Source organism: Hyla sarda, chromosome 4, assembly GCF_029499605.1.
Source record: "Hyla sarda isolate aHylSar1 chromosome 4, aHylSar1.hap1, whole genome shotgun sequence".
Lineage (NCBI taxonomy): Eukaryota > Metazoa > Chordata > Amphibia > Anura > Hylidae > Hyla > Hyla sarda.
The window spans coordinates 101,787,259-101,813,487 of NC_079192.1; the positions used below are offsets into that span (position 1 = coordinate 101,787,259).

Genomic DNA, 26,229 nt, shown 5'->3' on the forward strand with positions numbered 1-26,229 from the left:
AATGACGGTCTACAGATTAAATTCAGCTTTAATAGCTAGAGAAATAATGGGGTGGAAGCCATTGAGATACGTAACTCAAAGATAAGAAAGGAGATTTATTTGCAAACAAACTCCACCCATTCATAATAAAAGCAATGGGGAAGATAACATCCTGTGATCTGCTGTCTACACTGCATTTATGATACTAAGCATAACTGACCCATAACCAAACATAACAACAATCTTCAAAGGCCATTGCAGAATGGCGTTCTTCCAGTTACAATGACTGTAAAATGAAGATTCGTTTTATTTGTGCTTATGTATTAAAAAACTGTATAATCTAAATTGTCGTATTTCCGCTGAGATGCTGCTGCTACAAATTGGAGGATTTTGCAGCTAGTGAAGCTTTGTCCAGGTATCGCCCATCTCGCTACTCCTGGCTGCCTAAAAACTCCTTAAACAACATCACCTTGAGTTGTCCTCAAAACGCCCATCAGGAGCTGAGCCTGCATCCATTTTTAACAGATGTCAGCTGTAAAATACAGTGACCAGCTAATAAAAGCCCCAGTTCTGCCATTTTTGTACACCCATTAGGTGCTGCTCTATTCAAATTCTATGTGACTGAGGCTGGTAGTAGAGTAGAGCACACAGCTATCTTTGGCAGTCCCATAGAGATTAAATGGATTAACAGCGCATACAGTCCACATACTAGGGCACTTGGAATCCCTATTCTCTTGATTGTTCAGACCCCCAAGATTGGTGATAAGTTGTCATTATGGTACAGTGCCTTTATGGGGTTAACCAAAGTGACTAGTGATCTGTTTGCTGCCTGACGACATCATCAGTCTGTACTCCTTCTTCCAGACCAGTTCTCTACCTTCGAACAAATCGACCCTTCCCTCCTGTTACATATTATCTCATTCATTGGCATCATAGATTTGGCCCTAATCTGGACCTCTTCATGCCTCACCAGCCAAACATTTATACTCTCCAAGTTTCAGTCAGTACACTTTTATGCTGACAATTATCAGACAGTAACCTTGCATGCCCCCACACCGCATGATGCAGCCAGGAGCGTTCCAATGTTACTCTGACAACTGACACAGAACCAAGCGTCACTGTGTTGCAGAAAATAGGAGCATCGGGCCAGTAAGCTGCTGCGTTGCTGCTCCCACCTCCTGATGGTGGGATATTTAAATGGGCAGCTGCTTTGCTAAGATGCCCATGATTGGCCAAATTCTAGCCTTGATCAGCATTTCTTGTACTCCGCTTTCCTTTCAGCCTGACCATTTGTCTGCTGATGTCACGATGCGGGCTGGCAGGAGGTGGATCCTCTGTGCCAGAGAGGGATTGGCGTGGACCGTGCTAGTGGACCGGTTCTAAGTCACTACTGGTATTCACCAGAGCCCGCCGCAAAGCGGGATGGTCTTGCTGCGGCGGTAGTAACCAGGTCGTATCCACTAGCAATGGCTCAACCTCTCTGACTGCTGAAGATAGGCGCGGTACAAGGGAGTAGACAAAAGCAAGGTCGGACGTAGCAGAAGGTCGGGGCAGGCAGCAAGGATCGTAGTCAGGGGCAACGGCAGGAGGTCTGGAACACAGGCTAGGAACACGCAAGGGAACGCTTTCACTAGGCACGATGGCAACAAGATCCGGCGAGGGAGTGCAGGGGAAGTGAGGTATACATAGGGAGTGCACAGGTGAACACACTAATTAGAACCACTGCGCCAATCAGCGGCGCAGTGGCCCTTTAAATCGCAGAGACCCGGCGCGCGCGCGCCCGAGGGAGCGGGGCCGCGCGCGCCGGGACAGGACCGACGGAGAGCGAGTCAGGTACGGGAGCCGGGGTGCGCATCGCGAGCGGGCGCCACCCGCATCGCGAATCGCATCCCGGCTGGAGGTGGTATCGCAGCGCACCCGGTCAGTGGATCTGACCGGGGCGCTGCGGGAGCGAGAGTGTAGCGAGCGCTCCGGGGAGGAGCGGGGACCCGGAGCGCTCGGCGTAACAGTACCCCCCCCTTGGGTCTCCCCCTCTTCTTGGAGCCTGAGAACCTGAGGACCAGACTTTTATCTAGGATATTGTCCTCAGGTTCCCAGGATCTCTCTTCAGGGCCACAGCCCTCCCAGTCAACCAAAAAAAAGGTTTTTCCTCTGACCTTTTTGGAGGCCAGTATCTCCTTTACAGGAAAGATGTCCGAAGAACCGGAGACAGGAGTGGGAGAGATAAGTTTAGGAGAGAAACGGTTGATGATGAGTGGTTTAAGATGAATGAGTTCATGTAGGTTAGCAGGAATTTCTCGTGCGGCCAGAACATCTTTAATGTTGCTGGATAGGCCTTTTTTAAAGGTCGCGCAGAGGGCCTCATCATTCCAGGACAATTCGGAAGCAAGAGTACGGAATTGTATGGCGTACTCGCCAACGGAAGAATTACCCTGGACCAGGTTCAGCAGGGCAGTCTCAGCAGAAGAGGCTCGGGCAGGTTCCTCAAAGACACTTCGAATTTCCGAGAAGAAGGAGTGTACAGAAGCAGTGACGGGGTCATTGCGGTCCCAGAGCGGTGTGGCCCATGACAGAGCTTTTCCAGACAGAAGGCTGACTACGAAAGCCACCTTAGACCTTTCAGTAGGAAACTGGTCCGACATCATCTCCAAGTGCAGGGAACATTGTGAAAGAAAGCCACGGCAAAACTTAGAGTCCCCATCAAATTTATCCGGCAAGGATAGTCGTAGGCTGGAAGCGGCCACTCGCTGCGGAGGAGGTGCAGGAGCTGGCGGAGGAGATGATTGCTGAAGCTGTGGTAGTAGCTGCTGAAGCATCACGGTCAGTTGAGACAGCTGATGGCCTTGTTGCGCTATCTGTTGTGACTGCTGGGCGACCACCGTGGTGAGGTCGGCGACAACTGGCAGAGGAACTTCAGCGGGATCCATGGCCGGATCTACTGTCACGATGCGGGCTGGCAGGAGGTGGATCCTCTGTGCCAGAGAGGGATTGGCGTGGACCGTGCTAGTGGACCGGTTCTAAGTCACTACTGGTATTCACCAGAGCCCGCCGCAAAGCGGGATGGTCTTGCTGCGGCGGTAGTAACCAGGTCGTATCCACTAGCAACGGCTCAACCTCTCTGACTGCTGAAGATAGGCGCGGTACAAGGGAGTAGACAAAAGCAAGGTCGGACGTAGCAGAAGGTCGGGGCAGGCAGCAAGGATCGTAGTCAGGGGCAACGGCAGGAGGTCTGGAACACAGGCTAGGAACACACAAGGGAACGCTTTCACTAGGCACGATGGCAACAAGATCCGGCGAGGGAGTGCAGGGGAAGTGAGGTATACATAGGGAGTGCACAGGTGAACACACTAATTAGAACCACTGCGCCAATCAGCGGCGCAGTGGCCCTTTAAATCGCAGAGACCCGGCGCGCGCGCGCCCTAGGGAGCGGGGCCGCGCGCGCCGGGACAGGACCGACGGAGAGCGAGTCAGGTACGGGAGCCGGGGTGCGCATCGCGAGCGGGCGCCACCCGCATCGCGAATCGCATCCCGGCTGGAGGCGGTATCGCAGCGCACCCGGTCAGTGGATCTGACAGGGGCGCTGCGGGAGCGAGAGTGTAGCGAGCGCTCCGGGGAGGAGCGGGGACCCGGAGCGCTCGGCGTAACAGCTGATTTGGACTTAAAGTGTCTCTCTTGGTTTGACATATGCTTCTTCCCGGTTCTGTCTCTGGTTTTGACTTTGTAGTTAGTTTTCCTCCTGGTATTCACTTGATTTCTGGTTTTCCTGTTAGTGCTTTGATTTTGTCTTTTTAAATGCTCATTTGGTTTGACCTGACTTGTCTGACTTCCCTATGTACTTGAGCACTTAGCCCAGTCCCTATGACTGTCACCCTTAGTTCTTCCATTTAAGGAAGATTGTTTAAGTAGGTAGGGACAGTTGTCGGAATGAGAGCAGGGCTGCACTGATCCCTACCTGACAGGACAATGATTGTCAAATGTATAATCTGGCCCAGATATTACCTCCCTATTACAGATTTCAAGGGGGGTTGTCAGTGTCAGTCCTTCTCCTCCCTCTTTCTAAAGCTTAACATGGAAAAAAAACTGAATCTTATCTTTTCCTACCTCACTCTACCCACCTAACACTGTTATTAGTTGCAGTTAATGGCTGCATACGTTCTCTATTCTTGCAAGTCTACTACCGCAAGATAACCTTTGATTCCACCCTGAGTTTTAGCCGTACACATCCAATCCCTTACCACCTACTGCCACCTCCTCCTCCAAAAAATTCCTCAAATCTGCTCTTTCCCGTAAGTTAAGTAAACAAAAACGTTAGCACATGACCTCTCCATCTCTAGCCTTCACTACTCTACACTCTTTGTGGCTCCACATCTAAAATTCTTGCACCTCTTCAATGCCCTTCAACTTTGCTACACCTCCAGTGTACCCTCAACTTTGCTACACCTCCAGTGTACCCTCAACTTTGCTACACCTCCAGTGTACCCTCAACTTTGCTACACCTCCAGTGTACCCTCAACTTTGCTACACCTCCAGTGTACCCTCAACTTTGCTACACCTCCAGTGTACCCTCAACTTTGCTACACCTCCAGTGTACCCTCAACTTTGCTACACCTCCAGTGTACCCTCAACTTTGCTACACCTCCAGTGTACCCTCAACTTTGCTACACCTCCAGTGTACCCTCAACTTTGCTACACCTCCAGTGTACCCTCAACTTTGCTACACCTCCAGTGTACCCTCAACTTTGCTACACCTCCAGTGTACCCTCAACTTTGCTACCCCTCCAGTGTACCCTCAACTTTGCTACACCTCCAGTGTACCCTCAACTTTGCTAAACCTCCAGTGTACCCTCAACTTTGCTAAACCTCCAGTGTACCCTCAACTTTGCTAAACCTCCAGTGTACCCTCAACTTTGCTACTTTACATATACTTTTATTTTACAGAACTCGAAAGCACAAGAGGCTGTGATTTTTAGTCCCCCTTAATAAAAGTGTACATTTAGAAATAGACCTAACATACACACTGGTAGACAACAATGAGTTCATTACAGAGAACAGGACTGGCTCGGATAAGCCAAGTTATATGTTGACATCATTTTCTGCCAGTATTTTGATGTATACCACACCAGTATTGCCCTGTCCTTGTGTGCCCAATGATCAGCTCACAGACCTTGATTAAAGGGTTATTCCAGAGTTCTTCTGCATCTTTTCCAATTGGACACAGTTCTCCCTGCTGCCACCCCTGTCTGTGTCAGGAACTTAACCGAGCGGAAACAAACTCCATATAGCAAATCTCTCATGAAGTGGATAGTTCCTGACATGGACAGAGATGGCAGCAGGGAGCACTGTCAGATTGGAAAGATCTACAAAACTCCTCTAGGAGAGTTGACCTTCAAATCTTGCAAAACTACAACTCCCAGTATACGCGAATAACAATTGGCTGTCCAGGCATGCTGGGAGTTGTAGTATTGCAACATCTGGAGGTCCTCAGTTTGGAAACCACTGCTCTAAGGCATACAGCAGCTGAAAAATACTGAAAGGCTTTATTATTTTTACAATCTGTATAATTTCCTGGAATCAGTTGATTTGAAATTTTTTTCCTCTGAAATACCCCTTTAAATGCTACAAAAAAAGGCAAGGGTAGCAAAGTAAATAAATAGCATACTTACACAGAGTTGTATCACCCTCCATATAAATACATTTTGTTTATGTTGCATCACTTGTTAATATGAATTTGTTATCCATTATAATGGGTGGATGATTGATCAGATGTGGTGATAAGCTTGATTTGTAAGCTGGTAAATGACTTATATGAATGATAATGTATTCATTGTTTCCCATACTGTGATGTGCTGTCTTATAGGAATGCTCATCAGCCATCCCAAGTATGTCCCTTTGTTATCATTTGCATTTTTCTTGCCTTCATTGTGCCTCTGTATTTTATAGCATAAATGTTAAGGCATTCTTACATAGGCTAAATGCTACCCGAGAACGAGTTCCAATATCATTGATCCGCACTTGTGTAAACAGTTGCAGGTTGGGCCATTAGAACAATGCTGGATTGTTTGTGCTGCCCTTTAATTTCATCATTGTAGGCGGCATATCCCCTGTTTACACAGGGCGATGTGCAAAAGAAAATAAAAAGATTTAAATGGCCCTTTTACACAGGCCAGTTATTGGGAAGGAGCTTTCCTACAAATATGCATTTGACCGATAATCAGCCTATGTAAAAGGGCCTTTAGTCTCTATTCACACAATGCTTGGAGAATACATTCACTCTAAGTGTTCTAAGAGTGCTGCTAGAAGGGTGTGTGGAACATATGCAACTGTATGCTGTTGACGCCGATTATAAAAAGAAAAAGTATACTACAAAAATATTAATTTATGTACCTGGTATTTTGCACTATTGTACTAAAATAGAGTGGCATGGAGTCACAGCAGCAGCAGCTCCGGGCTCAGTCAGCGCGGTGAGAGGGCGCAAAGCTGTCCCTGAGGAGAAAGACACGGGGAGAGGGCTCCAGACAGTGGGTAAGAGTGTACCCTGGGTCTTAAAAGGAGACGTTATGGGAAAGACGCAGTTCTGGAACAGCAAGGACGCTAAGAAGCGCCGGTCGCTTTCATGTTTTAAAGGAGCTGAGGGGAGAATGGACTGGGACTAATAATCAGCGAATTTATTAGTTTTTATCTGTTCCTTCTTATTCTTCTTATGCAGGGTAGATATTTTTTAATCCTTATAGAATGCGCCAACCAAGACCTCCACTGATAACGTTTTAGTGACTGGTAATTTCTCTGCCCCATAAACAGGGAGTAGAGGCAATGGTGAGCTCCCAGGAGGGAGAGGAATAGACTGAGTCCTGCTGAACTGTAAGTGTGCACAACTAAATGTTATAGAGTAAATTATAAAATGTGAAGATTTTAAAGAATGGACTTAATCTGTGAGTGAATGACGTTTCAGTACGCCTGACCTGCCTGGGACTCCCGATGCTGTCCTGCTGCTCCGGCGTCTTCTTCGGGATCCTCTGCCTTCTTCTGCATCTTCTCCGGTGTCCGGGCCTCACTTTCTGGTGACGTTATTACGTTGGTGCGCCGGGACGGCGTGCGCAGCGACGTAATAACGACGCCGGAAAGCGAGGCCCGGACAAGATGCAGAAGACGCCGGAGGATGGCGAAGTAGACCCAGAGCAGCGGGAATAGGTAAGCGAACCTGCCCGGGATGCTTAAACTGCTATCCAACAGCAGCTTAAGGATTTTGCGCTGTCGGATAGCAGTTAATGCGATGGCCCCGACATATAAAAGCATCGTATGTCGATGCTGACATCACAATGCGATGGCCTCTGAGAGGCCATCGTATGTCGATTTGATCATATGTCGGGGCCATCGCATGTCGGGGGGTTACTGTATATCCCCCCACCATTTACTTTTGAAGTTTTGCAGAGGCTTATGAATTTTTCAAAAAATTTAATTTGAAGGATTTCTATGTGGCAGGAGATTTCAATACTGTTTATGACTTGGGGAAGGAGCGAATAAGCTGTCAGGAAGGGAGGGGAACCACCAAGCTGGCAAAGTTTTGTGAAGAAGCACGATTGAATGATGTATGGAGAAGGCTTTATCCAGAGCAAGAGATTTTTTCATGTTATAGTAAGACTAATAATTCCACCTCAAGGATAGATTTCATTCTGGTTAATGATAGTGCCCGGCAAAATATAAGTAAAATGAGTTATGAACCAAAATGTGTGTCGGACCATGCAATGATGGTGTGTAGAGTGACACATCCAGGAATAAATTTAACTGGTAAAAGAAAAATTTATATTAACCCACACTGGTTAGAAATAGAGGAGGTGACCTCGGGGATAAACGAATTATTGTAATATTGGTCCATCAATAAGGGTACAGCAAATATACACATCATCTGGGATTCTCTGAAAGCATTTTTAAGGGGTTGTTTGTATAGAAATATAGCGAGATTTAGAAGGAAAATAAAGCAAAGGGAAGTAGACCTTATTAATAATATTAAAGAGTTAGAACAAGAATATAGTAGAGCTAATGATGATATGATTAGAGAAAAAATAGAGAAGGCTAAAAAATTTTATCAAGAATTTTTTGTAGGGAAGGCTCAACACAAACTCTTGTTTTGGGGTCAATTTTTTTTTCAGAGGGTGGGAAGTCAAATAGGTGGTTAGCTGGCATTGAAAAAAAATCAAAGGGAAAGTAGGACTATAAAAGGTATTTTCAATCCTAGAGGCCAGTGGGTGCAAGGTGACTAGGAAATAGGTGAGATTGCACTAGAATATTGTAAAAATTTATACAAATTAGAGGAAAATGGAAAGGAGGAGGATATTCAAAATTACCTGGACAAAGTAGTAATTCCAAAAGTGAAAGAAGATGAAAGAGAGGGTGTAAATAAGGAGATTCGTTTAGAGGAGATCCAGGAAGTGCTGAGGAGTACCTTGGGCAATTCAGCCCCGGGATCAGATGCGTTAGTGTTTGAAGTTTATAGGAAATTTAGTGACCCACTACTCTCATTCCTCTTGGAGGTATTTCATGAATCCTTGCAAATAGGGAAGTTATCTCCCTCCCTCTAATTTTTTATAAGAGGTGTTCAAACTATTTACAGTGCACCCACGGCCAGAATAGAAATGAATGGGGAATTAACAGGATGTTTCCAGCTTAGTAGTGGAACCAGACAGGGGTGTCCCCTATTCCCTATGCTTTTCGCATTGTTTGTTGAGCCGTTAGCGGGGAAAATTAGGGCATATAATAGTTTTGAAGGGTTTGGTGTTAAAGGAGAAAAGGAAAAAATCCTTTTATATGCAGACGATGTGGTATTGTTGATTGGAGATACTATTGGTAATGTGCCAGTGGTGATCAGAGAAGTTGAGGAATTTGGCAGGAGTTCAGGTTTCAGGATAAACTGGGATAAATCCTGTTTGCTACCATTAGATAAACAAATCGGGGTCCCTATAGGGAAAGTTAAAATTTTACAGCCTTCAGAAAGTTTTGAATACCGTGGGGTTAAAGTGTCAGGGAAGATTGAGGAAGTCAATAAATCTAGTTCCATTGATTGATAAGATCGGGAAAAAGTGTAGGATATGGAGTGAAATGGAGTTATATATGGCAGACAGAATAGCGCTCGTACAAATAGTTTTACCAATGGTTTTGCACTATCTTAGAGTGGCAACAGTATGGTTAGGTGATAACTTTTTTGGGGAAATAGAGAGGAAAGTAAATGCTTTGATTTGGGGTCAGAAACAGGTCAGAATTATAAATTGTTATCTTAACCCGCCAATGGAAAAAGGAGGATTGGGACTTCACAATTTTTATTATTATTATTAGAGATGAGAGACGTTACAGTTATTCGATTCGTCAAGAACTTCTCGGCTCGGCAGTTGCTGACTTTAGCCTGCATAAATTAGTTCAGCTTTCACGTGCTCCGGTGGCTGGAGACTCTCTCATAGGACTGTAGCCACCTTTTCCAGCCCACCGGAGCACGTGAAAGCGAAACTAATTTATGCAGGCTAAAGTCAGCAACTGCCGAGCCACGAAGTTCGTGATGAATTGAATAATAATCGAGTAATGAACTTCAGGATGCTACGTGCGGAGCTCCGAAAGCCAGGGCAGCGCACAACCCCTTTAATATATATTGCACATGAAGGGGGAAAAATATTAGAGGTGGTAAGGAAAAAGGGGAATTGTGGAGCAGATTTGTTTTTAAGTCTTGGAGAGTGTGAAATTTGATGGTAGAGACTGGAAAGGTCTCTCTGGGTAGAATTCATTAGATAACATATGGAAGAAGATAAGGAAATTGTTGAAGGTAGAAGGGGTTTTCTATTTACACCTATTTGGGAGAATGAAAATTTAAAGGAATTTGTAAAAATCACAAAATCTATAGATAAAAATTAACACAAAAATAAAAATGGTTTATCAATTGTGGAAGAAGGTAAATAGAAAGAGTGGCCCTGGATCCAACAAGAATTTGGGTTAGAGGATTGGAACATTTTTGGGTATTGGCAAGTAAGGAATGCTTATAATAAAGAAAAAGATAAGGGTAGGTGGGAAATAGTTTCACACGAGATTATTGAATTACGGAATAGGAGTAAGATGCTTGGCAAAATATATAAAATGATAGTCAATTTGAAGAGTGAGGCACAAATAATTAAATGTAAAGGGAAATGGGTTAAGGATTTGGGGGAAATAAATGATGAAAAATGGAAAATTGTCTTTAGAAATACTAAGCGCTTTTCTGTCAATATGAATAATCAAATATAGCATTTTAAAACTATTCATCGTCTTCACTATACGCCAAAATTACTGAATAAGATAGGGTAAAGTCAGCTTCTTGTCCTAAATGTAGGGATGAAAATGTGGATTTACTCCTTTACTCCATATAATGTGGGGATGTGCGAAAATTCTGGAATTTTGCATAAAACTGTATGGGAAAATTGAGGGGGATCTACAAAATGAACTTCAATTTAATGAGAAATATGCAATTCTAGGTTTAAACCCCACCAATAAAGGGAAAGAAGTTATGGTACTTAAGTTAATGGGACTAGCAAAAAATATGATACTAAGAAATTGGATGTCCCTGCATGCCTTACCAATAAAAGAGGGAATTGGTCGGGTCGATAAAGTCAGAAAATATGAGGAGATATCATGTAGAGGAAAAAAGTGTGAAGAAAGCGTGTGTAGGGAATGGAGTTCATGGAATAGTTGAGTAGGTGAAAGATTCGGGTAAATTGGACAGTGCCAGGCGGGGGTGGATAGTGTGGGAGGCGCTGATTAAAACAAGCCCTAACTTTCCCAGATCTGCACGGCCGTTCGCCCGCAATTGTAGTTTTAATCTATGTGTATATCTTGCTGTAACTGGCACAGACAGGGCTTCTGCAGCTAACTGGCACTGACGTAAGCACCGCTTATGAATATTCATCCCCCTCCCTCCAGCTCTCCCTCTCTTCGCCGCTCCTAACTGGAGGGAGGGGGATGAATATTCATAAGCGGCGCTGACATCAGTGCCAGTTAGCTGCAGAAGCCCCGTCTGTGCCAGTTACAGCAAGATATACACATCGATTAAAACTACAATTGCGGACGAATGGCCGGGCGGATCCGGGTAAGGTAGGGCTCCTTTTAATCAGTGTCTCCTGCACTATCCACCAGGAGTGTGGATAGTGCGGGAGAAAATAACTGACAGTTTTCCTTTAACTGAATAGTCTGTAGCATGAGAGCTATTTGTGCTGTGACCAGTTCCTGAGGTAGACTGCTCCATAAATGAGTTTTTATGCTAAAGAAGGCTTGTTGTCCCTGGAGACTAAACCTTTTCTTCTCCAGACAGAGGAAGTGTCGTCACACCCCCGCCCATAGACTACCATTGAGGGGGTATGGCCATGGAAGGCTTGTTGTCCCTGGAGACTAAACCTTTTCTTCTCCAGACAGAGGAAGTGTCGTCACACCCCCGCCCATAGACTACCATTGAGGGGGTATGGCCATGGCGGCATGAGCGGGGCATGACCATGACGTCCCAAGCCTCCGTCCCGCATCTGACATATAAAGTAGTTTAAAGAGACTCATTGGGGGAGGCTTAGGCTCCTTTCACACTGTCGTTTGTGCCTGGCAGTGTGACTGGCGTTAGAAGATAGCGGGAGAAAATTTGTGCTTGCGACGTCTTTTTCTCCTGCTATCTTCCGGCGGGATAACGGAAGTCATAACGGATGTTAGAGGAATCCCATTCAAGTGAATGGGATCCTCTGTGCCCGTAAGGACTCCTGTTAGGCTCCGTTACAATAACGGACGTCAATGGCAATCAAAGTAAAAAAAAAAAAAGAGCCCTTAACGTCCGTTTGTAACAGAGCCTCTAGTATAGGGTGAAAGAAGTCTTACTAAAAAAAAACAGCGTTTCATAGGCCTGTCCTATGTAAAATTCCGCCTGTGTTTGCTGTGCTAGATTTACTAACAGATGAACACCTTTGCGTAAATCCATAGTATCTGAGGCTACCTGTGGAACTGCTTAACGTGATACTCCAGTGGGAGAAAAAAAATTTCAAATCAGCTGTGTAGTTCTTTTTAGTCTGACCGCAGTGCTCTCTGCTGCCACCTCTGTCCATGTCAGGAACTGGCCAGACCAGGAACAAATCCCCATAGCAAACCTCTCCTGCTCTGGACTGCTCCTGACATGGACAGAGGTGTCAGCAGAGAGCACTGTGGTCAGACTGGAAAAAACTACACAATTTCCTCTTACTTATGTTGAAGTCATTCACAAATCTATATAACTTTCTGGCACCAATTCATTTGAATTTTTTTTTTTTTTTTTTTTACTGAATACCTCTTTAAGTAATCTAAGCCAGTCTGGAGCTTGCATTAGATTGCATAGAATTGTACTGCAATTTATGCAGCCGTAAATTGTAAAAAATGTGGCGCATGCTGAGACTAATCCCCTTTCACCCTAAGCCACACCTCTTCCAGCCTACTTTTTATGTGCGGCACAGACTGTCAAAAGTCAGATCAGACATTGGTAAACTCCCCCCATTCACATTACAGCTAGGTCTAGGTCACGGCAACTTTACAGCCGTCTAGGTCACGGCAACTTTACAGCCGTCTAGGTCACGGCAACTTTATTGAAAAACACTACAAATCAGGTTCTGTGCAATTTCAGCTGATACGCCCCAAGCTAAACTGGATAATGGCTAATGACAAACTGACGAGCCTCCTAAATGATTCCCAACAGTCTTTTGAAGCTACCTGGCAACCTTGGGTGGACTATCTGGGTAACCCTTCGTGAAGTTTCTGCCTTTGCACTTTTCCTCTCTTATTTTCCCTTCTCTTTCTCCTTCCGGACCTATCTTCTATCCCTTGTTTCACTATACGTGTTGTCCTTCCCTGTGTGTCTGTCTTTGTATTGGTCACAACCCGGTGTTACCGGGCTAATCGGTCTTGACATATATTGATTGATTTAGATAGTCGGGTCTCCTCCAAATAGCTCATCTTGTGACTATTGTTCAATCGGAGGAACCTTTATAAGTATCCCTATTCGGAAGCCACAACTGGCTTGTGACTTGGCGATCCGAGTTTATCGGACTTATGTTTACTGTATTGATAACTTACATATGGGAGTTTACATTCCTTTTCTGTTGGCATAAAGTGCCTTAACTATGTTACATGTATTGTATACTTTATTCTTTACTGAAAACCTTAATAAAAACATTGAAACAGAAAAACACTACAATGAGTCCTAGGATTAAGAGAACACTCCTTTGGGGTTACTCCCTTAGGGTTCACCCCAAACTACGAACCCCCCTAAACTATAAAACTTAACATTTATCAGGTAACGAGAAGCACGGACCCGCACCATTCACATACAAACTGGACGACTGATGGCAATGTAGAGGCTGAATCCACATACCCGTGCTCAATGGAAGAGAGAGAAGTCCATATGTCACAAAAGAAGGGAAGCCACGGCACTGGGTAAATTGCAGTTAAATTCTTCTTTATTGCAGCATAACAGGTGTACGAGGAATTGGACCGAGACATTTATTGGTGCTCTAATTAAAAGTTCCAATGTGCTTATTGCCACTCTTAGTTTGGGGAGAACCCTAAGGGGATAACGCCAAAGGAGTGTTGTGTTTTTGGTAAGCTCTAGAACTCTCTGGGGAATTGTTGTAAGCTAGGATTAAGAGACCCTGTACAAAATATAAAGATAATATTGGCACTAACTTTACTCTCCCTGTAAAGTGCAATGACCCATGAACAAATATAAAGCATTGCGAATACTCAAGTGTCTCCAGCCCACAGGTGGGCGAAATGAAAACGCACAGTGTCCAAGGTTCAAGTTAAAATGTAGGTGAACAAATTGTGGCTGTGGCAGCTGAGCCAGCACTGTGGGATTGTGTAATCCATCCAGCCTGTTTAAAGCCAAGTCTGAGGGGGTTGCGATAGAAACCTTTCACATACATTACGAGATTTATTCCACAACATTCAGCAGATTCAGCGAGCAGAGCCAGAACTGGAAATTGCAATAGACTTCAGCTGGAGTCTGCCAGGATCTCCAGAAGTGTAAAGAATAACAATAGTGAACGCTAGAAGAGGTTTTCAGCAGAGGTGGTGCTGGCACATACAGTAGGAAATGAGAATAGCTCGGGTTAAGCCTGTGGATCAAATATCATCTGCTGTTCTGCAATCACTAGGAAAAAAATGCCCCTTTTGGAATAAAGGCTTGTATGAATGGACATAGGGAATGACTTACTTTTTTCCTTCATGAGCAGTCTTCTCCTGCCTTGACTAACTTCCCAGATCTGCAAACACAAGAGGAAAATACCCATCAGGACAGCTATGTTCCTGTATTATCAGTGTATCTGCAAATCAGTAACTCTGCTTAGTAACCATTGGTTGTAGATGATTAAATTGCCGGGAAGAAGAATGTACTTAGAGAATAGGCAAAGCATCCACACAAAGAAATGCTGTTTGAAGGTCACGTAGGTGCAGTTATAGTGCGCATCAGAAATTGTACCCTTGTCTTCTTAAAGAGGTACTCGGCTGCTAGACATATTATCCCCCTATCCAAAGGATCTCTTCCGCTGCACCCCAGTCATCCGGTGCACTGAGAGAACTCTGTGCAGTGCTGGATGACTGGCGAACACAGCTGCCATGCCCCCTCCATTCATGTCCATGGGACAAGGCGTGATGGCTGTGTACAGCTGTGTACTAGCCCCAGGATTCCCTGACCTTAACGCCACAGCACTGGCCCAGAGATCGCAGGGGTCAGACATGTTATCCCCTAACCTTTGGATAAGGGATAACCTGTATAGGGGCGGAGTACCCCTTTAATGTATACAGTGTGAAAAGAACAAACCCTCAGGCTGCGACTACACACAACTTTTGACCTGAAAAAAAAAAAAGCCACAAAACAACTGCCCCTTCATTTTACTCTCCCATGATGCAGTTTTGTGAATTTATTTTTAGTTTTAATCAGTAGATTTCAGTATTTTTGGGGGGCATTTTATTCCCTGCTGTTTTTTCTTCATCATGTGATTTATTCATGTGACTCATGGATTTCTACCAAAAAATTGGGAGGGAACGTCAGATAAAATGCCAATTTAAAATCCACGTTGCCTTCTTTTTGGCATTTTTTCCCATAGAAGTCTATTAGAGTAATAGCCATAATTTCCAATATATCATTTCCATAAATACCCAGATTTTCGGAAAAAAAACTGCATACCCAGAACATGCTGCCATTTTAGGAAAACTAGCCCTGAGCCTAAAAGAGCCACAAAAGGGTGAAAAAAAAAACCTGTAATAGACACCATGTTGCCATTTCACAGTTCCCATTGACTCCCAGTTTAAACCACAGCTTTTTATTTTTTATTAATTTTTCGCTTTATTTCCCTAAAAAGAAAAGAAAAAAAAAAGGCAAGTGGAATCACAGCCTCAGGCCATTTTATGTGGATCCATTGACCTGTGTGGCTGATGACACAGGCCATATCGGGGAGCAGAGTCTAAGGTGCCGCTGGTCTTCACTGGAGCCCGCCGCAAGGCAGGATGGATTTGCTGCGGCCGGCGACACCAAGGTCGCTACCCCGTTACGACTCGACCACACAGGTAGCTGGGCGAGGCGAAGTACAGTAGGATGCGGCAGAGGCGTAGTCAGACTTAGCAGAAGGTCAAGGCAGGCGGCAAAGGTGCTGAGTCAAATAACGTAGCGGAAGGGTCAGAACATGGCAAGGCAAAAAGACAGTATGGAACGCTTAATCTCAGACAAATGGCACTGAAGATCCGGCAGGGAAGTGTGGGAGGTGCAGGGACTTATAATATGGTGTCAGGTGCAACAACTAATTAAGGGTGTGCTGGCCCTTTAAATTTCAGAGCTCCGGCACGCCCGCCCTAGGAGACGGGAAAGTGCGATGCGAATCCCAGCCCCGTCGGCAGGGGATTCACGGACTATGCGCTCACGGCTTGTACTAGCGGCCAGAGCGCAGTGTATGACACTGCCTTTACAGGTACCTGCTCGGAGCGGCAATATGCCGCTACAAGCAGACACACTGACGTAAGGAAATACCCCATATGTGGATGTAAAATGCTCTGCTGGCGCACTGCAGGTCTCAGAATAGAAGGAGCACCATTGGGCTTTTGGAGAGAGAATTTTGCTGAAATGGTTTTTGGGGGGCATGTCACATTAAAGAAGCTCCTGTGGTGCCAGAACAGCAAAAAAAAAAAAAAAAAAACACATGGCACACTATTTGGGAAACTACACTGCTCAAGGAATGTAACAAGGGGTACAGTGAGCCTTAACTCCTCACAGTGATTTCCTTTCACTAAAATGCTGGTATTACCTCAAATTTTTCATTTTAACAAGGGGTAATAGGAGAAAAAGCCCCCCAAAATTTGTAACACCAGTTCTATAGAAATACCCCATATGTGGATGCAAAGAGCTCTGAGGGCGCACTACAGGGCTCAGAAGAGGAGGAGTGATGTGACCCTATTTCGGAAACAACACCCTTCACAGAATGTATTAAGGAGTGCAGTGAGCATTTACACCCCACTGGTGTTTGACAGATCTTTGGTACAGTGGGCTGTGCAAATTAAAAATAATTTTTTTTATTTTCATGGACCACTGTTCAAAAAATCACACCTGTCAGACACTCACTGTACCCCTTATTACATTAGTTGAGGGGTGTAGTTTCCAAAATACGGTTAAATGTGGGGGAGGTCCATTGTTCTGGCAGCATGGGGGCTTTGTAAACACAAATGGCCTTCAATTCCAGCCAAATTCTCTCTCCAAAAGCCCAATGGAGCTCCTTCTTTTCTGAGCCCTGTAGTGCGCCCGCAGAGCACTTTACATCCACATATGGGGTATTTCCTTACCCAGAAGAAATGGTGTAACAATTTTTGGGAGGCTTTTTACCTAGCCTTTAGGCTTTTTACCCTTGTGAAATTGAAACATTTGGGGTAATACCAGCATTTTCGAGAAAAAAAATCTAATTTTCATTTTCACGTCCAGCTTTAATGAAAATTCGGCAAACACCTGTGGGGTGTTAAGTTTTGTTACGTTCCGTGAAGGGTGTAGTTTCCAAAATGTGGTCACGTGGGTGTTTTTTTTTTTTTTTGCGTTTATGTCAGAACTATCAGCCACCCCTGTCCAAATCAATTTAGGCCTCAAATGTACATGGTGTGCTCTCACTCCTGTGCCCTTTTGTGCATTCACAGCCCATTTTACGTCCACATATGGGGTATTTCTGTACTGAGGAGAAATTGTGTTACAAATTTTGGGGATCTTTTTTTCCTTTTACCTCTTGTGAAAATGAAAAGTATGCGACTACACCAGCATGTTAGCGTGTAAAAATTTTACATTTTTTTTTACACTAACATGCTGGTGTAGACTCCAACATTTCCATTTCATAAGGGGTAAAAAGAGAAAAAGTCCCTCAAAATTTGTACAGCAATTTCTCTTGAGTATGGAAATACCCCATATGTGGCACTAACTGTTGCCTTGAAATACGTCAGGGCTCCAAAGTGAGGGAGCCCCATGCGCATTAGGGATTTGCATAGAGGCAGACCTGGATGCAAGCATTACAATTGCCTCTGTCACCACAAATACCATACAGCACTGTTTCCCAAACAGGGTGCATCTAGCTGTTGCAAAACTCCCAGCATGCCTGGACAGTCAATGGCTGTCCGGTAATGCTGGGAATTGTTGTTTTGCAACAGCTGGAACCTCCTTTTTGGAAACACTGCCGTACGAGACGTTTTAAATTTTTATGGAAGGGGGGGAGGGGGACTTTGTAAGGGTGTGTGTAGTATGTAGTGTTGTAGTGTTTTACTCTTTATTTTATGTTGTGTAGTGTAGTGTAGTGTTTTTAGGGTACAGTAACAAAGGCGGGGGTTCACAGTGGAAAATTTGCCGCATCTCAAACTTGAAGGGAAAACTTACTGTAAACCCCCACCCATGTGAATGTACCCTGTACATGCACAAGGGGGGATGTCAGGGTGCACAAACCTCTCCAGCTGTTGCATAACTACAACTCTCAGCATGGACTGAACAACCGTGCATGCTGGGAGTTGTAATTTTGCAACAGCTGGAGGCACACTGGTGTCGAAACACTGAGTTAGGTCTGTTTCCCCACCAGTGTGCCTCCAGCTGTGGCAAAACTACAACTCCCAGCATGCTCTGATAGCCAAAGGGCATGCTGAGAGTTGTAGTTATGCAACAGCTGGAGGCACACAACTACAGCAGTTTTCTGTTCTTGCATGTTGGGAGTTGTAGTTATGCAAGATCTGAAGGGCCCACAGTTTAGAGACCACTGCACAGTGATCTCCAAACTGTGGCCCTCCAGATATTGCAAAACTACAAATCCCATCATGCCCAGACAGAAAATGGCTGTGTGGGCATGCTGGGAATTGTAGTTTTGCAAGATCTGAAGGGCCACAGTTTATAGACCATTGCACAGTGATCTCCAAACTGTGGCCCTCCAGATGTTGCAAAACTACAAATCCCAGCATGCTGGATGTTGCAAACTACAAATTGCTGTGTGGGCATGCTGGGAGTTGTAGTTTTGCAAGATCTGAAGGGCCACAGCTTAGAGACTCTAAACTGTGGTCGTCCAGACCTCCAGGCCACTTACCCAGATCGGCGCCGCTGAATTTCTGCACCGCCGTCGCCATGATCACGCCATGATTGCTGCAGCCTGAATCAAGTGAGCTCCACAGCCTGCGCCCCAAAGAGGTTAAAAACAGAAAGGTATCGACACATCCCAGTTTCCATTTTTGTGTTTCCGCTTTTTCCGCCTCTCCTTTTAAAATCCATTACTCTTTTTTTTTTTTTTTTTTTTTACCTACAGGCCCATGTGAGGGCTTATTTTTTGCATGACAAATTGTACTTTGTAATGGAGTTTTCATTTTACCATAAAATGTACCACGGAACCAAAAAATGATTATATGTGGGTGCAAATTTATAAGAAAATTGTAATTTAATTTTTTTTGGCAGGTTTGGTTTTCATGCGGTGCACTTTATGGTAAAAATGATTCATTATCTTTATTCTATAGGTCAGTACAATTAAAACAATACCCAATTCATATAATTTTTCTATTATTTTACTACTTTAAAAAAAAAAAAAGCAAACTTTTTTTAAACAAAATTGGTATGGATAAAATAGTCCTTTTCTGACCCCTTTAATTTTTTTATTTTTCCACAAACGGAGCTGTATTAGGCTAAGTTTCCACTTGTTTTTTATTCTGGCAGTTTTTGGAGATCTGCCACTGCAGTTTTTGAGCCAAAGCCAGAAGTGTATTCAAGAGGAATGGGAATATAAAGGAAGGACTTACACTTCTCCTCCCTTATGGATCCACTTCAGATTTTGGCTCAAAAACTGCAGTGGCAAAAACTGCCAGAAAAAAACCAAGTGGAACCTTAGCCTTAGGGCTCATTTTTTGCACCGTGATCTGTAGTTTTTATCATTGCCATTTTTGTTTTGATGGGACATTTTGATTGCTTTTTATAATTTTTTTTCTGATATATGATATGATTAAAAATCTGTATTTTTAAGGGGTATACCACCAAGTTCAGTAGGTCTTCTGTATACTGATGCATTATGTGAAATTAAACATATTTCCAATGTCCAAGCCTTTTTGTTACTGTTTGTGATATATATATATTTACTAATTCTCCATGTGCCTTCTTTGTTTTTCCCTGTTGCCCTTTGTTACAATGGTACCAGGGCCTTCATCAAAACGGTCGAGCATGCTTAGTTCAGCAACATTGCTCATTAGTCTCTACTGTGTCAGGAAGTAATCAGATCCATCGGAAGGAGAAGAACATTATAGTAATGTGGAGGTTATTTACGTAAAGAACAGCACATCAGTGCTTCTTTACATGTATGTATATGGTATACATCAGATTGTACCAATTTTTCCTCCTGTGAAAACCCATTGAAGAAGATATATCATGGGGAAAAACTTACCAGGTGATCTCCTGTATGGGGCTCCACATCTCCCCGACTCTCCCATAGAAATATAAGAGAGGACATGGCAGCCCCTGGGGAGAGTTGGCACCTCATACAGGAGATTGCGGGGGGTTGGACCCCCCGCAATCTAAAATTTATCCCCTATTCTTTGGATAGGGGAAAAGTTTTTCCTCATGGTACTTCTCCTTTAATTAAGGATCAAGGTGGAATTTTTATTTCTTACATGTTAAAACTCATACAAAAATATTTCATGTACTTGTAGAGATGTTACAAGTTGTACCTGGGTGTGAAACCTCGGTACTGCAATCAGTCTGGAACTGACTAAAATGGGGTGCAGGGTCATTTTAGTCCTCCTGTTCTTAACTAGGTACCCCACAAGCAAGTATGAATGTAATTCATTTGGTGTCTGAGGTCACAGTGGTCAGAATAGTCACCAGTCAGCCACAGGAGGGAAGAAAGACCACAGCCAGAAGTCAGAAACAACATATTTAGAGGGTAAAGCAGAGACAGAATCAGGAGTCCAAGCCAGAGGTCAAAGCAAACACAGGTAATGTCAATTTGAAAGGGCACGACAAACAGAGTGTTAGGAATGCCAAGACAGGGTCAGGATACCGGCAGAAGTTGGCAAAAAACAGGCAGGCGTTTCTGAGGGCCAGGGGTCAAGAGGCCTTTGCAGGTTTTAAGTAGCCTGCCAGGAGTGATATGTATTTGTGTCGTGCTGAGCTGGTTATCCCAACAAGATTGTCTAGACATATATATCTGACAGTCGGGGTAACTGGACACCTTACCTGCCTGGTAATGTCCACACAATCCCATTATCACAGTAACACGTGGGAGGATAGCACAAGCATGGGGAGCAGTAGGTTAGGGCCCTTTTACACCTGCCAATTTTCCAGATCGAGTGTTCCTAGAAAGGAACATTTGCCCAATAATCGGCCAATGGAAAAAGGGCCTTAAAGTTTACCTGTCGCTTTAAAAAAAAAAGCTTTGATATGTCATAAAGATATTCAGACCCTGGCCAATTATTAGAAAGAGGAGGGAAAAATATTGGCTGACCGAGACAATCCCATTGAATTAAATTTGAAATTTGCCTCACTGTACACTCAGACCCTGACTGATTAAAAGTTTTGACATGTCTTTACCACATGTCAAAAGGTTTTTAAAGTAACAGTGAACAATTAACAAAAGTTAAAAATTTTTCATCATGTATGATAAATTTGTGTATTTTTTCAAAGCCCTTGTGTTTTGTGTCTAAATGTGGCTAAACAGTTAAAAACAGATAATGTGTGAAATGGCATAGAAAGAAGGCACAAAAAGCTTAGTAATGTCATTTATATATATATATATATAGAGAGAGAGAGAGAGAGAGAGAGAGAGAGAGAGAGAGAGAGAGAGAGAGAGAGAGAGAGAGAGAGAGAGAGAGAGAGAGATATCTCAAACTACATGTAAATCAACACTGGACTACATGTAAATCAAGAAATATGCAAATGATAAAATGTGCTCAGTAACTGACCTAACAAGCGACATAGTAGCATAACGTAAAGGCATTATAAGGCTGTTTCCACTTGGTTTTTTGGAAAGCTGTGACTGCAGTTTTTGTGCCAAAGCCAAAAGTGTATTCAAGAGGAATAGGAAAAACAAAGGAAGGACATATACTGCTCCTTCCACATGGATCCACTTCTGGCTTTGGCTCATGGAAATGCATCCTGACTGTGTCTGCAACATTCATGCCAGTAAGCTATACATATTGATAAGAATAAATTGTTTTTAACAATTTCATAGGTTGTGTCAATTATATAAGAACATAGTTTGTTGTGGGTATATGCTGATTATGTTTTCTATGTTTTGTATTTATGTATATTTTTTTTTATACAAATGTACACCCTAACATGATACAAAACATGATTTGTAGCATTAAAAGGGTACTCCACTGCTCCCTGCTGCACAAGGCGTTCAGAATTTTTGTTTCTAAACGCTGGATGCAGCGGCGGTGGGCATGACATCACACAACGCCCCCTCATGATGTCACACCATGCCCATTCATGTCTATGGGAGGGGGTGTGATGGCCACCACGCCTCCTCTCATAGACATGAACGGAGGGGGTGTGGTGTGAGGTCATGTGGGGGGCGTAGCGTGACATCATGGCTGCTGCCACCGCCATACTCAGCGTTTAGAAACAAGAATTCGGAACACAGTGTGCAGCAGGGAGCAGCAGACTACCCCTTTACGGTGCCCATACACCCTAGATTTAAGTTAAAAGATGTGGACAATTTCAACCTAAACAATCATTCATCGGGTAAAATATAACAACAAATTATTGAAATAGCTAACCAATCACAGACTGTCCGAAAAGAAGTCAACTATGCTGGAAATTTTCAGGGTGAAGTTGGACAAAAGATTGATTGTTCACAAATGATGGTTTATTCACATGAATATTCCCTGAAAGATCGTTCATCCTTCACAAAGGGGTGTAACTGGTAGCTACTGGGCCCTGGGCCAATTATAATACCATTGTTTTCTTATGGGGCAGATGTGCTTTGGGGCCCCCTTAGGCACCAGGGCCTCTAAACAATTGTAAAGGCCAATATCTACTAAAATGCATATGGTTGTGCCTGCCAAACAATTGTTCATCAGAAGATTCTTTGTTCAAGGGTTGTTCAACAATCAATCTACTTTTATCTAATATGTATGGCCACATCCTTCCCTCCCTATCTCATTGTGCATCAAATCATTATGAAGTAGGAAACTGGGATTTTTTTATTTATTTTTTTTTTCAACTGTAATTTTTATTAAAGATTTTCACATAAAAATAGAAAGTTAGTATAACACATTCAAAGCATAATCTGGGGCAATGCCCAGAGCGATCACATCAGGGCAAATGACAAGCTAAGATAGAGACCAGAGCATTCAGAAACAATTGTAGCCCAATACAACTAGCCCCAATCCCAGATAACCCATAAAGACTGTAGTGAATGAACATAGGTTTATAGCCAAATACTCAAAGAGAGAACTAAGACTCTACAACACGAAGACAAAGAGAGAAGACAGAAACAAAGACAAAAAGGAGACAAGGACAACAGAACCTCGAACAAACAACAACAAACAAGCAAACAGAAAGGGGGGAGGGGAGGGGGAACAAGGAGGGAGGGGAAAGAGGGGGGGGGGGAAGGAGGATGTCAGTACCGCCTCAGGGAGGTTGCCTGTCAGAGAAACGGTCCCATGGTTCCCAAACTGAAAGGAAGGCAGGGATAGTATTATTCAAAGAGGCAGTGAGGTATTCTAAAGAGCGTATATCACATATTCGGGAGAGTAGGTCCGATTCAGAGGGAGGAAGAGTCCTCTTCCAGCATTTAGCAACAAGTGTCTTAGCTGCCAAGAACATATGCATAGCCAGTTTAAACAATTTCTTGGGCAGAGCAGAGTGTGAAAGGTGCAAGAGGTAGACCTGAGGGTCAGGAGGGACCGAGACTCCAAGAACATCTGATACCAAACGACTCACTAAATCCCAGTACCCCGTGATAAGAGGGCAGGACCAGAAAACATGAAACAGAGAGCCCAAACCCACCCCACAACGCCAGCACTGGGGGGGGATATCGGGATTCAGCCTATTCAATAACTCTGGAGTATGGTACCAACCCATAAGTAATTTGTATTGAGTCTCCTTATAAGCCGTACATATAGATGCCCTAGAGGCCCGCTCCCATATTATCTTCCATTGAGGGAGAGTGATAGTAGTATTAAGTGCCTCCTCCCAGCGAGACATATAGCGATGAGATACCAGGACTCCCTCCTGAGGTTGGATTAGCAAGGAATAAATATCGGAGAGAAGCCCCCTCGCCTGAGGTCCACCACGACACAGCCGTTCAAACCCCGTAGGGGATGACACCACTAGCGCACCCAGCATGGAGGACATAAAATGTCGTAGCTGTGAATAATGAAAACGCTCAGACGAGGGGAGATCCCAACGAGACTGTAACTGAGAGAAGGGCAAGAGGGTACGCACCAAAGGATCAACTACATCTGCCCAGCAAAAAAGGCCTCTAGACCCCCATTCCCTTACCATAAGAGAGGTCCGGCCAGGGGGAAAACTAGGATGATAAAGGAAAGATTGAAGAGGGGAAGAGGGAGACAGTAATTTAAATTTGACTGAACAGTAATTCCACACATATTTAGAAAATGCCATAGGACCCAGGAGAGGGGAGAGAGTAGGAGCAGAGGCAGGAAGAGTCCAGAGGAGAGCGTTAGGGTGGATAGGCGCCAACCACAGCTTCTCTATTTCCATCCAGCGGCTGTAGGCATGATAGGTGGACCACGCCGCGAGATGGCGCAAATGGGCAGCCCAGTAATACTTCACTACATCCGGGACCGCCAGACCCCCAAACGCCCGCCCAGCCAACATCACGGACATCGGTAGCCGATGCCTTTTACCGTCCCAAATGAACCGAAAAATAGCTACCTGTAGGGAGCGCAGGGCCGACAGCGGGACCCGAACTGGCAGGGTTTCAAAAAAGTAAAGGAGTTTCGGAAGGACAGTCATTTTCACCGCAGCAATGCGGCCAAAAAAAGAAATATATTGCGAGCGCCATTTTTCCATAAGGGCACGGAGATCCCTGAATAGGGGGAGATAGTTGGTAGAGTATAGTGAGGAATAGTGAGAGGAGATCCAGACCCCAAGGTATTTAATAGCAGAGGGAGACCACCGAAAAGAAAAGTTAGAGCGTAAAAGAGTAGAAAGATGAGGGGGAAGGTTAAGAGGAAGAGCCTCCGACTTAGAAAGATTTACCTTGTAGCCAGAAACCACCCCATAGTCATGCAGGACCCTATAGAGAGAAGGAAGAGACAGTAGAGGTCGAGAAAGCGTAAGAAGGACATCATCAGCAAATAAACAAACCTTGAACTCCCTATCATGTAAGGAAATACCAGTTATGTCCGGATCGCCCCTGATCATGGCAGCCAAAGGCTCAATACAGAGTGCAAAGATCAGCGGGGATAACGGGCAACCCTGACGAGTCCCATTAAACAAAGAAAAAGTAGGAGATGGCGAGTGAGGAAGTTTAAGTGAAGCTGTAGGGGAGGAGTAGAGACCCCGCAGTGCAGTCAAAAACTTCCCTGAAATCCCAAATTTCTGTAAGGTAGCAAAAAGGAACGGCCACCCAAGCCTATCAAAAGCTTTCTCAGCATCAAGACTAAGAATTAATGCCTGTTCAGATCTCCGATTGATCAAATCAATCAGGTCCACTACCCTCCTAGTGTTGTCTCCTCCCTGGCGACAAGGGATAAATCCAACCTGGTCCTTATGAACAAGGGCCGGGAGGAAGGAGCATAGTCTAACTGCCAAAACCTTGGAAAAAAGCTTAAGGTCAGAGTTAAGGAGGGCAATGGGCCGGTAACTCGAACAATCGTGAGGATCCTTACCAGGCTTGGGTATGAGGGTGATAAGGGAGTGCAAGAAAGACTGCGGGATCGTTTCTCCGTCTAGAAAGGAATTGAAAAGGGGGACAAGTTTAGGCACTAACAAAGATGAAAATGTTTTATAGTACAGGTAAGGGAAGCCATCCGGCCCAGGGGAGCGACCAGAGGGGAGAGATTTAAGGACCTCAGAGATCTCCTCTCCAGTAATAGGAGCATTAAGAGCGTCCCGGTCTGTCCCTGAAAGAGAGGGCAAACCACATTGAGAAAGATAGGCATCTAGGGCCGCCACTCTCTCCCCCTGGTCGGATGGCAACTGGGAAGGAAGTGAGTAAAGATTAGTGTAATAGTCAACAAATAGACGAGAGATATCAGCAGGGTGGTAATGAAGCACCCCAGCAGGATCCTTCAAAGCTGAGGGGGATTGAGCAGCAGCCCGGTCACGCAACCGTCTCGCCAGCATAGTGTGGGCCTTGTTGCCCTTCTCATAGAAACGCTGCCTAGCATAAAGCAATTGCCTCTCAACTTTATGGAGAGCCAGGTCGCTTAAGCGTGCCCGAGCCGCCACCAAGCTCCTCAGGGTCGAAACAGAAGGAGAACACAACAAGAGAGCCTCCAGTCGAGCAATTTCCATACGAAGTTCCCGAGATCGATTCAGAGCGCTCCGCTTGAGACCGGCGCCCAGAGCAATGCAATGGCCCCGGATCACCGATTTGTGAGCTTCCCAAAGGATAGCCTGAGAGGATACAGAGCCATCATTAGTGATAAAGTAGTCGGAAATACACTGCTGAATCGATTCACGGGAAGGTAAGGATTTAAGAAGAGAGTCGTTCATCCTCCAATGACAGGATCTCAGAGAGGAAGGGGTAGAAGAAAAAGAGAGAAGAACTGGACAGTGGTCAGACC

At 44.5% G+C, this 26,229-nt stretch overlaps 1 protein-coding gene across 1 annotated transcript in view; it reads right to left on the reverse strand.

Annotated features, from left to right (window-relative positions):
* CERS3 (ceramide synthase 3) overlaps positions 1–14,252 on the reverse strand; it is a 129,227-nt gene extending 114,975 nt beyond the window's left edge. The window contains exon 1 of the mRNA XM_056571815.1: positions 14,204–14,252. The gene's annotated coding sequence lies outside the window, so the exon portion shown is untranslated. The remainder of the gene's footprint in view (positions 1–14,203) is intronic.
* Positions 14,253–26,229: the final 11,977 nt, after the last annotated feature.